We start from the raw sequence: 16015 nt of genomic DNA on the forward strand, positions 1-16015 counted from the left end.
AGATTCCGTATTATTGATTATAGCCCACAATAACCTACCTCCTGAATGGGATTATTGAACTTCATTATTAACAATTGTGAGAAATGTCGACTTGAAAGTCCTCAGTAGATTCTCATTACACACCGCATGGACTTAGAAAAACATTGAATGAAAGTATTCTGAGAAGTTTACATAACCAACACAGGAATTTTGATAACATTCAACCAAAAGGAGCTCATTTTATGATTTTTCCCTAAAACATGAAAGTCAGTGAAATTTATATATACGTCTGCTAAGACATCAGAAGACATTATAAATTACACCCTTCCTTCTGGCCTTGTTAACACTACTACTAGGTCTGGCCTTTTTGTACTCTTGTATCCTCCTGCATTGCTCTGGAAAACAGTAGAGGGTCCACATTTTTCCTGTAATGGTACGAAATTTGATATACATATTAGATTGGTGTTCCTCGTGACTGTCTGGACATACTAAAACAAAGTCCACTACAAAGAGAAATGTGGGTCTGCAGTTTATCTAACAATTAAACCCACTTGAATAACAAACCCTTCTTTTAAAAGGAACAAAATACCTTAGATATCATCATGCCATCTTGATTTATAAAGGATCTCTTGTGACCCCTGGAAACTGTGGTGGTGGTTTTGACTGTCTTCCAAAGGAGAATGGATGGATCTCAAGATCTTTCTATCTCACTGGAAGTACTATGATTTAGATTTGTAAGATCTCATGGAGAGTTTTTGGCTTGGTCTTAACAAAATTCATCATCTTACTACATCCAGTAGTAGTCTACGAGTCCGACCCTTGAAGATTTTTGCTGGTCGCTAAAAATATGCCAAATATTCTCTCATTTAGCATTGGTATACGCCCTCACTGCATACACGCTGAACGTGATTAGGATACACTGGAAAATGCTGGAGATAGCTATGACACATCATAATGGAGCACAATTCTCAGCAAAGACCGAGATAATAGCTTATAGTCTTATGTTTGTTTTCGACATACCTAGGGGGCTTGGTTGTATAAAAGATTGTCATCTTTTCCAACCTCAATGGCGTGCGAGTACTTGTTTGGTGTACTCACAGTATACTTGGGGTGCTGATGGAGTGACGTGTGGTATCGCTTGAAAGGGCTTCCAATACTCACTGAAATTACAGAAATAAAACTAAGACGTAAATTAATTTTTAATATGCATAGCTAGATCAATTAATTATGAAATTTGAAATTCTAACTATTTTTGTTATTATAATTATGTTTTATCTTTGTAACTGCAGTATTAAAAGTTTGATTATATTTATGATACAATATTGTTATTAGGCAATATTTAATATAATTTGAGAAAATACCTTCACAGCTGACTACATATGACTTATATTTAGTAATAATCACTTTATCTATGTCTATCATATCACTATAATTATATTAATTATAATAGCGTCAAATCTGTAATCTATAAATATATGACTATCACCTGATGATTATAGTCTGTTGTGAGACCAACATAATGCCTCATGAAGTACATGCTTAATAGCAAAAAATGGTTCACATCTCTCAAAGAGCCATTTTCCATTATTACGTGTAGATGGTCACTATTGCTTTGTTATTCCCATTTGATCTTAAATCAATCCCAGTATGCTCTACTTTTTCTCCTTACTAATATTCACCATCACTGACTTGTGGATTGACTATTAAGGCCATAGGTGTTGATTTGTAGTTTTCAGATGCTTCTGCTAAGATTCACTACTATATATTTACTTAAACAAATAGTTCTATAAAATCAATTGAGTATTCACATTGATTTTGTCTACATGCATGCAGAAGTCAATTAAGAAAAAATTACAAAGTAATTAGAGTTTGTATTGCATGTTGTAAGTTTTACATACCACACTAGCTACAAAGAAGCTGTGTATAAACAGACAATAAAATGGATTAAGAAATCAAACATTATTATTGTGGGTTTAATGATAATTTAGTCTAATTAAAACAATATATCCTTTATTATGTGACAAATTAAATTACATCTATCTACACTCTCTGCCTATTTTTAATCCTAACAAAATGATTTATGAGGTATATTAATTTAAAAACTGAACGAAGTGTATCTTTGCTTTACTGCCAATTCATTCATGACACAATAAAATATGCTCTTAATAACAGCTAGTGTTTTTATTAAGAAAGGAACCAAACCTATGAAGTAGATTCATGACCATTGCCATTTGTTTTATATAGTCCCCCTTTATTGATATCATTGTAAATTACTGTCCTTTCATTATGTCAATGAAAGTTCCCTATTATTGTGTGAATAACATGTGATAAGATTCCTGGTATTATTGAATTATATAGCCCACAATAATCATACATCAATGAATTGATGTATTGAACTTCATTATTACAATTGTGAGAAATTTCGACATTGAAATCCCTCCGTTAGATTCTCATTACAACCGCATGGACTTATAAAAACATTTGAATGGGAAGTATTCTGAGAAGTTTTACATAACCAACACAGGAAGTTTTGATAATTCACAAAAGAGCTACATTTTATGATTTTCCCTAAAAAAATGAAAAGTCAGTGATTACTATATAAGTCTGATTAAGACATCAGAAGACATTATAAGTACACCATTCATTATGGCAGTGTTAACACTACTACTGGTCTGTCTTTGTACTCATTATCTACTGCTATTGCTCTTGAAAATAACAGTAGTCCACATATTTTCTGTAATGTACTAAATTTGTATATATAGATTGTGTTCCTCGTGACTGTCTGGACATACTAAAACAAGTCAACTACAAAAGAAATGTTCGGCAGTGTATCTACACTATTAAACTTGATAACAACCTTCTTTTAAGGTAACAATACATTAGATATCATCATGCCATCTTTACTTTATATAGGTCTATTGTGTGACATGGAAACTGATGGTGGGGTTGGCCTGGTCTTCCAAAGGAGAATGGATGATCCTCAAGATTTCTATCTCAACTGGAAGGACTATGATTAGGATTTGGAGATCTCAATGGAGAGTTTTGGCTTGGTCTTAACCAAATTTACCATCTTACTACATCCATAATAGTCTCCGAGTTGATCTTGAAGATTTCACTGGTACTAAAAAATATGCCAAAATATTCTTCATTTTAGCATTGGTACGCCCTCACTCAATACACACGCTGACATTGAGTGGATACACTGGAAATGCCCTGGAGATAGTATGACACATCATAATGGAGCAAAATTCTCAGCAAAAGACCGAGATAATGATGCTTATAGTCTTAGTTGTTCTACAACCTATAAGGGGCTTGGTGGTATAAAAGTTGTTCATCGTTCCAACTCAATGGACGTTACTTGTTTGGTAAACTCACAGTAGTACTGCTGATGGAGTGAATTGGTATCACTGGAAAGGCTACCAATATTCACTGAAATTTACAGAAATAAACTTAGACGAAATTAATGAACTTTGATTAGATCAACTAATTGGTTTACTAATATCATTTATTACTATTACATAGTTACAGAAGTCTTTAGATGTAATACTTTTATTTTTGTTTTTTATAAAATTTGCATTAATTTAAAATGAAAACTACTAGGAGTAACATCTTCTCTATAGAATCGCCTCCTCTCCTGTCATGCTACTTATGACAATAGTACTTAGCTCTAAATTCTATGTTGAAGTGTTTGAATTTCTGTTTGATTGAAGTTGATGTAAATACACTTAAGATAAACTTTCAAGAGTCATAATAATCTAACACTTTAGTGATTGTGACTATGCACAAAGTGTTAGAAGCATGTTATGACCAACATGATGCGTGTGGAGACCAATCCTCTTATTTTCAAAGAAATATTCCAGTATTACTTGAGAGTTAATAAGTTGGTGTTAATTAGTCAGCAACAAAGCCTCCTTCAAAGAACCATATGTTTTAAGAAAGAGCCTACATTGTTTATTTAAGACATATTTCTATATTAAATCAATTGGAATGACCTAACATTTGTCTAGAGGTACTGCAATTAGATTATCAATGACATACATACACTGGGAAGTACATAACATATTATACTCAACAGAGCATTATAAATACAATTCATTTGACATATTTACACCCACAGCACCACTCTTTCAGTAGTGAAGCTGTGTTGGTAACAATATAGAGATGAAAACCAGCATTCTTATTTCTATGGTGTTTTTGCTATTCTAATTATTACTGTCTTCTCTTCTCAAAGTCATTGTCGTCATCCCAAAACACCTTTATATGTGGTTATATTCAAGAAGGACAACAAAATAAATATAGAATTGGCAGTGTTGTGTACTTGCATGTCAACGTGGGTACAAAACTTGCTGAAGTAGTTCAATTAAATGTATAAAACATGGTAATTTGGAATCGAAAATCTCCAATCTGTAAGAAAATAGGTAAACTTTTCATTTGTATTCTTGACAATGATATTATTTATGTTGCTCAGCAATTTATTACTGTCTGTTGGAAAATCTTAAACCCTCAATATGGAGACGTTAAACTGACTGGTATTAAGGTAGGATCTAAAGCTCTGTACACATGCAAGGCTGGTTTTTGTTCTGAGAGGAAACAAAGTCAGGCATTTGTCTAAGAATGGTCACTGGTCTGGTAGGACTCCTAGCTGCAAGAGTAAGTTCAGTAATACACTATACATAATTGATAAATGCTTTATGTATACAGGAGTGATTATTAGGTGTAGTAGACTAAATGATCCTAGAAATGGTGATGTCCAAACTCACTGGTACTAATGTAGGAGCTAAAGCTATCTACAAATGTGACAGAGGATTTATTCTAAAGGGAGACAATGTGAGAAAATGTCAAACTAATGGCAAATGGTCAGGAAATAGACCTGTCTGTAAAGGTATTATCACTGCACATGTGATTTACAAGTAATGATTTTATCGACTTTTTTCAGGTCAACCTCGTAGATGTAACAAACTTGATGATCCCAGAAATGGTGATGTCAGGTTAACTGGTACTATGTAGGAGACAAGCTATCTACCAATGTGATAGAGGGTTTGTAAATCAAGGGAGATCGCATAAGAAAATGCCAATCTAATGGTCAATGGTCTGGAAATGAGCCGACTTGCAAAGGTAATAAGAATTTAAAAACATATTGTACATATTACTACAACTATATATTAGCACTAATCATTGACTGTGGTAACCTGAAAAGATCCCAGAAATGGTGATGTTGATCTTACTGTACAGTCTAGGAGCCCAAGCCTATCTACAATGTAACCAGGGGTTTATACTGAAGGGAACCAATGTGAGAAAGTGTCAAAGCGAATGGTCAATGGTCAGGAAAAGAACTGTTTGCAGAGGTATATCACAGTACTTGTCTTTACAGGTAATCAGTTATTGACTTTTTTCAGGTCGACCTCGTAGGTGTAATAGACTTGATGATCCCAGAAATGGTGATGTCAGGTTAACTGGTACTAATGTAGGAGACAAAGCTATCTACAATGTGATAGAGGGTTTGTACTCAGGGATACGCATAAGAAATGCCGATCTAATGGTCAATGGTCTGGACATGAGCCAACTTGCAAAGGTAATAGATATTAAAGCCCTATTGTTACATATATTACTATAACTATATTTAGCACTAATCATTGACTGTGGTAACCTGAGAGATCCCAGAAATGGTGATGTGGATCTTACTGGTACTACTGTTGTTCTCGTGCCACATAATAATTGTGATAAGGGCTTCGTTTTACAAGGAATATGTCGAAAATGCCAGAGATTGGTGAATGGTCTGGAAAAGAACCAATCTGTATACGTGAGTCTCTTGAATGTCTGGAAAATTAACTAGTAATATATCATATTCAGGAGTTGATTGTGGAGTGCTAAATGCTCCTGTTAATGGTCAAATTAGTCTAACTGGTACCACCGTAGGCAATCAAGCACTTTACAAAATGTGACAGAGGTTTTTGTTCTTATTGGCAATGACTTGAGAACCTGTCAGAACAATGGTGAATGGTTCTGGAGTGGCACCTAGTTGTCACCGTAAGTTATAAGATTAAATATGTAATAATTATTTACGACTTGTAGCTGTTTGACCTGTGAAGATCTAGAAGATCCTAAATATGGTCTAGTTGATTTTAGTACTACTATATTTGGATCTATTGCAACATACAGCGGTGACAAAGGATTCCAATTGATTGGAAAGGAAGTTAGACAATGTCTGATTAATGGAAAATGGTCTGATGAAGCACCTGTTTGCCAAAGTAATTGATTTTGTTGTATACATTACATCATAGTTTATTATTTCTTGGTATTATTAGAAATTATCATTGATTGTGGTAATTTGTCTCCACCAAAATATGGTGAAGTTTACCTCTCTGGAACTGGTGTTGGTGCCATAGCTCACTACAGCTGTTACTTTGACTATACACTAGTGGGTGACAGAAAGAGACAGTGCACCATTATGGTGGTTGGTCTGGACATCCTCCTGTCTGTATCTACACTAAATTTCATCATTAAACTGACTTATAATAGCAGTTCAGTTAACTAATACTATAACTACATAATTATTATAAATTTAAGATCTGGAATTTTCAGCACAGATAATATGTACTGCTGGTATACCACAATGCAGTCTATATTCTTGAAATAAAAGTATCATTTAAGATATGAAGTATAAGTGTCTATAATAATTGTATATTATTCAGTTTTAGTGACGTTTATTTAGTTAAGAATGATATCTACAGTACATTCCCTAGTGACAATCCATTCATCCACTGACAGTCAAAACAATGAATTTTTTAAGTCACTTAAACAGGACCCTTATACAAGTTTAATGTAACTGATATATTTTTTATGGAACATGTATTAGGACAAATTAATGTGGACTAACTTCCTGATATACATGAATGAATAAATCATTGAATTGAAGAATTTCAATCCCAAATCACAGACATAATTGATATACTACAAAGACATGGTACCAGTAGTTATTGTAACCTCTCATAGACTATACCACAACTTGTTTTTTGTTTACTCTCAATATAGGTCAAAGTTGTACTCTTAAGTTTTTGTTGAAGTTTAAATAGCAACAACAATGCTCAAAACATTTTTGCAATAGGCAAATACTCTAGTGCAGCAGAAGTGAATGGATTGTTGTTATACACTTTGACAACTTATAACAGCATTAATCAAATTTTTTTGATAAAAGTAAATAAAATTCCATGCTATACTCTAGCTAATAATTTATTCTTAGTCACATAACAAGATCTGTGTTATAAAATTGTACAATAATAAATTATTACGCATAATGGAGCATGGTTACAACTTATCAAAGAATTTTATTATAGTATGTCTGTATGTGAATAGTCAGTAATCACATGACCAGTATGTAATGCAACAGGTTTATAATAACTATAATAACTGATTTTCGCATAAACTATATATGAATGGGCCACTGCCATTTATCATTTTAACAGATACAAGTTGTACAAGATAACAAAATGGAATACCTAATCTATTTGACATTGTTTGTGTGTTATATCACTATGGCTGTAATCCTGTCCAAAACCAGGAGACAATGATGATAAAGGTATGTAGGACATATAAAATGGACATCATCTTTTCACCGGTTGCAAAGTGTCTTGTGACTGTCAGGATCACTATGAACAAGGTCACAGATGTAGTGGTATATATACTATCAAACCTGATCATCTACCTGCTTTTAAGGTGCTCCATTATAAATCTCATAATTACAAAATATAACTCCTTTAGGTCCTACTGTGACATGGAGACTGATGGTCGTGGTTGGACTGTATTCCAAAGGAGAATGGATGGATCTCAGAATTTCTCTCTCTACTGGAAGGATATGATTTAGGATTTGGAGATCTCGATGGAGAGTTTTGGCTTGGCCTAATCAAAATCCATCGTCTTACTAAATGTAGTAGTAGTTTACGAGTTGGACCTTGAAGATTTTGCTGGTACTAAAAAATATGCCAAATATTCTTCATTTATTATTGGTAATGCCACTCACTCAATACATACTGACAGTTGATGATGATACACTGGAAATGCTGGAGATAGTATGAAATATCATAATGGACAAACAAATGTCTCAGCAAAGGACCGAGATAATGACATCAGAAATGGTTCTAGTTGCGCTATAACTTATAAAGGAGCTTGGTGGTACAAACGTGTCATCGTTCCAACCTCAATGGACGTTACCTGTTTGGTATTTATAATAGTATGCTGATGGAGTGAGTTGGTACCACTGGAAGGTTATCCAATACTCACTGAAATTTACAGGAAAGGTTTATCAATACTCCACTGAAAATTTTACAAAAATGAAACTAAGACGTAATAGAGACGTTTAATGAACTCTGACCAAATAAACTGGTTTACAAATATATTTGTTTAATCATTTATTATTATAGTTACATAGTTAGAATTCTTTTATCGGTCTGCAATAAAAATAATGGTGAATGGTCTGGAGTGACACTATTTGTCAGCATAAGCTATAAGATTAAAATATGTAATTAATATACTATTACATGTAGCTGATGACTGTGAAGATCTAGAAAATCCTAGATATGGTCAGGTTGATGTTAGTGCTGCTACATTTGAATCCATTGCAACTTCAGCTGTGACAAAGGATTCCATCTGATTGGAAAGAAAGTTCAACAGCATTTGATTAACCGGAAAAATGATCTAATGAAGCACTGTTTGCCAAAGTAATTGATTTTATTGTACACATTACATCATAGCTATTTCTCAGTATTATTTTAGAAATTATCATTGTGGTAATTGTTGTCTCCCACCAAATATGGTGGAGTGTACCTCTCTGGAACTGGTGTTTGTGCAATAACTCACTACAGCTGTTTTACTTTGGGCTATAAGCTAGACAGAAGTGGCAAGTATATAATTTATAATGGCTGATCTGAACATGCTCCTGTCTGTATCTACATTAAATTTCATCATAAACTGACTTATAATAGCAGTTCAGTTAATAATTACAACTACATAATAATATTAGATATAATTTAAGATCTGGTGTACTCAGCACACATAATAGATACTGCTGGTATACCACAATACAGTCCATGTTGCTCAAATAAAGCATGATTTTTAAGATATGAAGTAGCTATTGATGTATATAAAAATAGCACTATTATTTAGTGAAGCTAAGAAGAAAAATTTATAGTATCTACTCTAGTGACAAATGCCATCCAGACATCAAGACATAGAATGTTCAGTTATCTGAGTAGGCCTTTGAATGTCATGAGGAGTGTGTATTAGGATAAAATAATGTACAGTATGCATATATGTATAGTTATGCAATTGAGGACATTTTTCAATCCAAATCTTGGATATAAATTGATATATCACCAAAGATATGGTAGTTATTGTAACCTTTCATAGGTTATACTTGCAAAGTTTTGTTACATTCAATATTGGTCAAGGTTATAGTCACAAGGTTTGTTTCAAAAGATTTTACTTAATGCAAATAGTCTACCACCAACAGAAGTAAATGGACAATTATTTCATACTTTGGCCAAGTTATAACAACATTAACCTAATCTTTTTGTTAACACTACACAAACTTTATCATAGACCCTAGCTAGGTAATAATTGAGGTAATCATTCTAGTCACAACAGAGGCTTATGGTACCATCCATTCTCAAATAGAAGACAGTCCTTCTGGCTACTACCATGCATCAGTCTCCATATCACAATAAATATAATTAATGATATATTATAAATTATTTATTCTTAAGCTTGTTTAACTTAAAGAAAGCTGATCACATTTGAGAGTATATATACCATTACACATGTGTGCTGGACTGTGATACAGATGTTAGATCCATTACTTGTTCTTACATATTTATTAGCTTTAATTTAAAGAAAATACAATGAAAAGAACTATTGAAAATCACGTTTGGTGAGTTGCATCACTAATGTTTTGTGTCCTGTCATCCTGACACGTGGAGACCCAATGATGATAAGGTATGTAATAAAGATACAATGGACATCATGTAATGTGAGATTGTGTGTGAAGATTCTCATGACTGTCAGGATCACTATGAACAAGATCACACATGTAGTACTATCAACCTGAAAAAAAAAAAATATCATCTACCACTTTCAAGGTATTCCAGTTATAATCAAATCATTTACAACATTGTCCTTTAAAAGGTGTACTGTGTGACATGGATACTGATGGTGGTGCTCTGACAGGATATTTGCACAAGATTTAAATTTACTTACTCATAAAGTCTGATATACAAATATCATACACCAATCAGTATTGTGTACATCTCATAACACGTTACATTCACAACATTCTACAGCTATATTATAGATTAATGATTCATTAAAACATGTAAGAATATAACAGACGTTTACTACCATCAAAACAGGTTTTTTAAACTTTGCACTATTTAAAGCATAAGATATCAGCCATTCATTAATTAAAAGATAGTCCAAAACCAATTTCTTAGATTGTTATTATGTAGGCCTCTTCAGGCAGGTATATCTGTGTAATTGCTCAATTAATGTTATCACACTAAACTGTTGAAGCAAATTACAAGATGGCACTGACTTACACAAACTTTACCATGGCAATTATATACCTAGCATGGTTAAAAACTTTATTATCTAAAGGTAATAAAAAAACCATTGAAATTACTCGATTTAATCACAAGTTGATAATTATATCTTACTTGCATACATGCATACTTTACAAAAAAAATTATATTATTTGCAAATACGTCAAATATCAGTACTAAACAAACGAGTCACATTAATTAGGACAGCTATAAGATCAGACAGTATGTATTCTGTATATGTTACTTCTTTATTATCTCATTTTACTGATATTTTGGTTGTATTTGCTTAATTGACTTAGTTTGTCAATAAATATGTTAACTACAGACCTAATGATCTAAGTCTGAGTCAACTTTATAGAAGTAGTAAATGCACATTTCATGGTACTACAATGTATGGCTGTTTGTCTTAAGGTATTGTATAATATGATATAAAAGCGAAGTCACACAACAGACTATCAATTCAGAAATAACTGTTAACTTACATAGATATGTCCCCTAAGACTAACAGCTTTGATAACCCATGCCTACTAAGTCTGGTCATTGAATGACTGCCAAACATCACTGACTTATACTATAACAATGATAATATTTAACATTTGTAAATCAATACCATCACATGATATCTATATAAAACATGTTTAATATGAACTAGTTTACAATTGGCTGATGTGTCTTCTTTAAATTGCAAAGCTAACACTATATATGCACTTAGTACAACTAATATCATGAAGATATTCCGTGGAATAAACACATAAATAGATATGTACACCCCCAAATCATGATGAGATGAATACCTAACAGTTGCTATAAAGGAAGGGATATTGAAGTCACTGTTATATCATCAGTGATTATTGTACTGTAACAAAGATGAAATATCTCATGTGTTTAGCCTTCTTTGTGAGTTGTATTGCCTTTGTTACATCCTTTCTACCTCAAGATGTAAAAGAAAAACAGTGAAGATAAAGGTACATTACCTACTCTTGGTACCAATGGAAAGACATGTCTTATCTTTCTCAGGTACCAGTTGTAGAGTATCTCATGGCTGTCAAGATCACTATGAACAAGGTCACACATGTAGTGGTATATATACTATCAAACCTGATCATCTACCTGACTTTTAAGGTACTCCAGTTATAATCAAAATACATGAAACATCTTATTTAGGTGTATTGTGACATGCAGACTGATGGTGGTGGTTGGACTGTCTTCCAAAGGAGAATGGATGGTACTGTAACTTTCTATCGTAACTGGAAAAAAAGGATTTGGGGACCTTAATGGAGAGTTTTGGCTAGGTCTTAACAAAATTCATCGTCTCGCTGCTATCAATTCCACTCTACATGTTGATCTCCAAGATTTTAGTGGCAATAATAGAGATATGCTAAATATTCCATATTTAATGTAGTGGGACCTCTGACACAAAATACAAACTACTAGTAAGTGGATATACTGGCAATGCTGGAGATAGGTCTTAAGATACATAATGGGCAGAAATTTTACGACAATAGGACCAAGATAATGATGTATATAAGAATGGTAATTGTGCTTTACTCTATAAAGGAGGATGTTGTATAAAGGTTGCCATTCTTTCCAATTTAAATGTTTATACTTGAGTGGTTTCTCACACTTCCTATGCTGATGGTATAAAACTGTTGTCATTAGCTAGGCTCTAAGTCTTACTTACTCTCTGAGCTTCACAGAGATAAAGTTAAGCACCAAAAATGACAGACTAAATGCTATATCTTGAAAACAATTTGTACTTGAAATTTGTAGATTAGATGAATGTTAACCCAACTATTGAGTAATCAAGTTTGTGTAACTTTAACATATATCTGTGTATGTTTGTCTAATTCAGATTATTGTAATCTAGTTCGTTATTTTACAACAACAGTAGTTATGATTAATTTGCTTCCGGCATTTCCAATGTTTACTTTTCACAAGTGACATTTTTCACAACGCAAGCATCAAAAACACTACTTATCATCTGACATGTATGTACAAGACAATGTAATTGCTACCAAGTATGAGCACAGTAAAATTGCCTACCTAAATGGAATGCCCATTGAATTTAGTAGCAGAATATTCTGAATATCTTAGCCAAAGCGATAACAACCTCTAAAACTTTACAACAGTTCTTTCCATTTAAAGTACACATACTACAACAACCACTTTACGAAAGGTTTGTTGTAACTGCTTCATTGTATATGCACTGCATCTATTATGCAGGCATTATATGGAGTAGTTTAAACAGGTTATGTGCACAAAATTTAATTGACTTACTAATAAAGTCCTGTTTATATATCATAATACCATTCAGTATTGTGTACATCCTGGACAGTTAAATCCTTAATATTCTGGCAGCTGTAATTATAAGTTTAATAATTCATTAAAAGATTTATGAATACGATGTTTACTGGTACTATATCAAAAATGTTATATCACTTTTGCACTATTCAAGGATAGCTATTAGTCATTTATTAATTAAGAGATATTCCAAATCAATTTTCTATAAGATCATGTAATGTGGTCTTTTTCCAGGCATGGATATCTTGTTTTGTCAAACAATATTTAATTATTGAACTTTTGCCAATTGTGTTAATTCATCACACTTACTGTAATGTAAACTGTTGAAACTAAATTATAAGATTGGCCACAAAGGTTGTTATGGCAACTATGGTACCAGCATAGAAAATAAACTTTATTATCTTTAGTAATAAAAAACTATAAGTTACTCAATTTAATCACATGTTGATTAATCATTATCACACACACACATACATTAAAAGTATACTTTTGCAAAATAAGTCAAATATCAGTACTAAACAAATGAGTCCATTTTAATTAGGACAGCTATAATGATCAGACAGTATGTATTCTGTATGTTGCTTCTTTATATTATCTCATTTACTGATATTTTGTTTGTATTTGCTTTGTTTGGCTTAGCTTGTTAAAATAAATATGTCAATTACAAGCAATGGATCTAACATCAGAGTGAAACTAATCACGCACATTCTTTTGTACTACATTGTATGTTTGTGTCACATTACTAACATATGGACTGTATACTAGCACACGGTAACTGTATTCACATATATTATAAAACGTAAGTCACACAACAGACAAATAACTGTAAATTTACATGGACTTGTCCTTTACGACTAGCAGCTAAGGCTTTCAAATGTATTGACAGCACATAGGCCCTTTTTGCAGATCTGTGTCCATTCTCAATTGTTTTTAATATATTCAATAGCAGGATTATTCAAAGCATGGACTCATCAAAATAATTATCATTAAAATTCATGTTAGATCATCACATGTTACTGACATATAACATGCTGACATTCAATACTTGTAAATCATATCTTGACACTTGACATCTATGTAAAGAGATTAAACCATATGTTAATATGAACTAATGTATAAATTGACTGATGTTTTTCATTAGATGAAGAGGTACATCATTTTGTTATACTTAATGTCTTATTGCAAATTGCTAACTATCACTATATTATACATGCATTGTCAAAATAATTTTGAACCCAAAGGTGTTTGCAGGAATAAAGAAGCCAGAGTGTCTATTTCCTTCAGAAAACTCCCAAGCATTATCTAATCAATACCTCATGTTTCCTGATTACATCAGAACTCTGCTGAGTGGGTTGGACTTGTGGTAGGACTAGGCTAGCTTTGGGTTTGTGTCATGACTCAAAATTATTATTGCATAGTGAAAGATAACTGATATAGAAAATAAATTGACCACAGCCAAGCCCCAGTAGTGAACAGTAAAAAAATAAAATAATTGTGAAAGTTGTCTTAGACAATGGGAAATACCTTCAAAGTTTCTACAGGAAACAGAAATCCTAGGCCTTGCCCTTGTGTCATATATCCCATCAAACCATTTTTCTAACCTATGTTGACATAAATACCATGACAGCTGCTATAAAGGAGAGGGTACCATGTAATTCACTGTCAGTCCATCAGTGATATTGTACAGTAACAAAGATGAAATATTTGGTGTATTTAGTCTTCTTTGTAATTATATTGGTGCTATTATAGCCTGGTCCTATCCCAAAAGATAACAGTGATGATAAAGGTACATTATGTACTCTTGATGTTATATAAATAATTTATATTCTTCCTCAGATACCAGTTGTACAGTGCCACCTAGTGCCTGTCAGGATTCACTACAAACAAGGTCAAAATGTAGTGGTGTATATACTATCAAACCTATCATCACCTCCTTTTAAGGTGCTCCAGTTATAATCAAATCAAAGTTACAACATTGTCTTTCAGGTGTACTGTGACTGGCTAGACTGTCTTCCAAAGAAGAATGATGTACTGTAAATTTCTATCGTGACTGGAAGGATTATCTTAGTGGATTTGGGGATCTTGATGGAGAGTTTTGGCTAGGCCTCAATAACATTCATCGTCTCACTACTATGAATTGCACTCTATGTGTTGACCTCCGGGTGGATTTTAGTGGTATAGACATGTTCTAAATATTCAATTTTGCTGGTAGAGGACTCTGACACAAAGTACAAACTACTAGTAGGTGGATGGAACTGGAATGCTGGAGAGGAGATTAGTCTTTCAAATTATAATGGAATGAAATTTAGTACAAAAGAACAAGATAATGATAGACATAGTAGTATCAATTGTGCTGTGAATGTTCAAAGGAGCATGGTGGTACACGAATTGTCATAGTTGCCAACTTAAAGGTTTATACTTAGTGGTCCTCACAGTTCTTATGCTGATGGTGTAGATTGGAGTACATGGAAAGGACATTATTACTCTTTGAAATTTTTACAGGGGATGAAAATTAAATGCAATAAGTGACAGACTGCATAAATTTGTATATAACCTCTTGAACGTTTTGTTATTAAAGTTGTAAGTTGACTTTTCTAATTTATCTATATTTTTTAAATAATTGCTGTACTCTGACACCATAATTAGAGTCTTTTGGTCAAAGAAACTTGATCTCCAAAAACTATTCATCAAATGTATTTAAAAGCTATAAGGTCTAAAACCATATAGTGTAATAATTCAGAAAGAAACTGTTAGTTTTCACGGGACCATATCCCATAGGACTAACACCTTTGACAATCAACCTGTGACAAGTGTGCATGCTTTCTATCTGTCAACAAAACGACTTGTGCTGTAAATCTGTATCCATTCCTTTAAAGAAGGAGAATCCTTGGGATGGTATACTTGTGTGCTTCTTCACTTTCTGGCACACTTCTCACTTTTGGACCAGTGCTGTAATCAGCATTAGTGGTGTGGTTCCCCGGTGAGAGCAAAGGTCACCTTCTGTCTCAATCCTGGCTAAGTGGTTAAATGGCAAGTAAAATTAATAAATATAATATCAAAATATAGTTCGAAACCTTTTGATTATGGTACACGCTTTGTATAATTCTAAAGTACTGTGCTTTGCAAATCATATTGGTGTTTACATC

General features: G+C 33.0%; 1 pseudogene; it reads left to right on the forward strand.

The window, feature by feature from the left end:
• The first annotated feature begins 11714 nt into the window (after positions 1-11714).
• On the forward strand, positions 11715-15266 carry LOC121391656 (annotated as a pseudogene).
• The last annotated feature ends 749 nt before the right edge of the window (positions 15267-16015 follow it).

The sequence above is a fragment of the Gigantopelta aegis genome, unplaced genomic scaffold, assembly GCF_016097555.1.
Source record: "Gigantopelta aegis isolate Gae_Host unplaced genomic scaffold, Gae_host_genome ctg2780_pilon_pilon:::debris, whole genome shotgun sequence".
NCBI classification, from domain to species: Eukaryota; Metazoa; Mollusca; class Gastropoda; order Neomphalida; family Peltospiridae; genus Gigantopelta; species Gigantopelta aegis.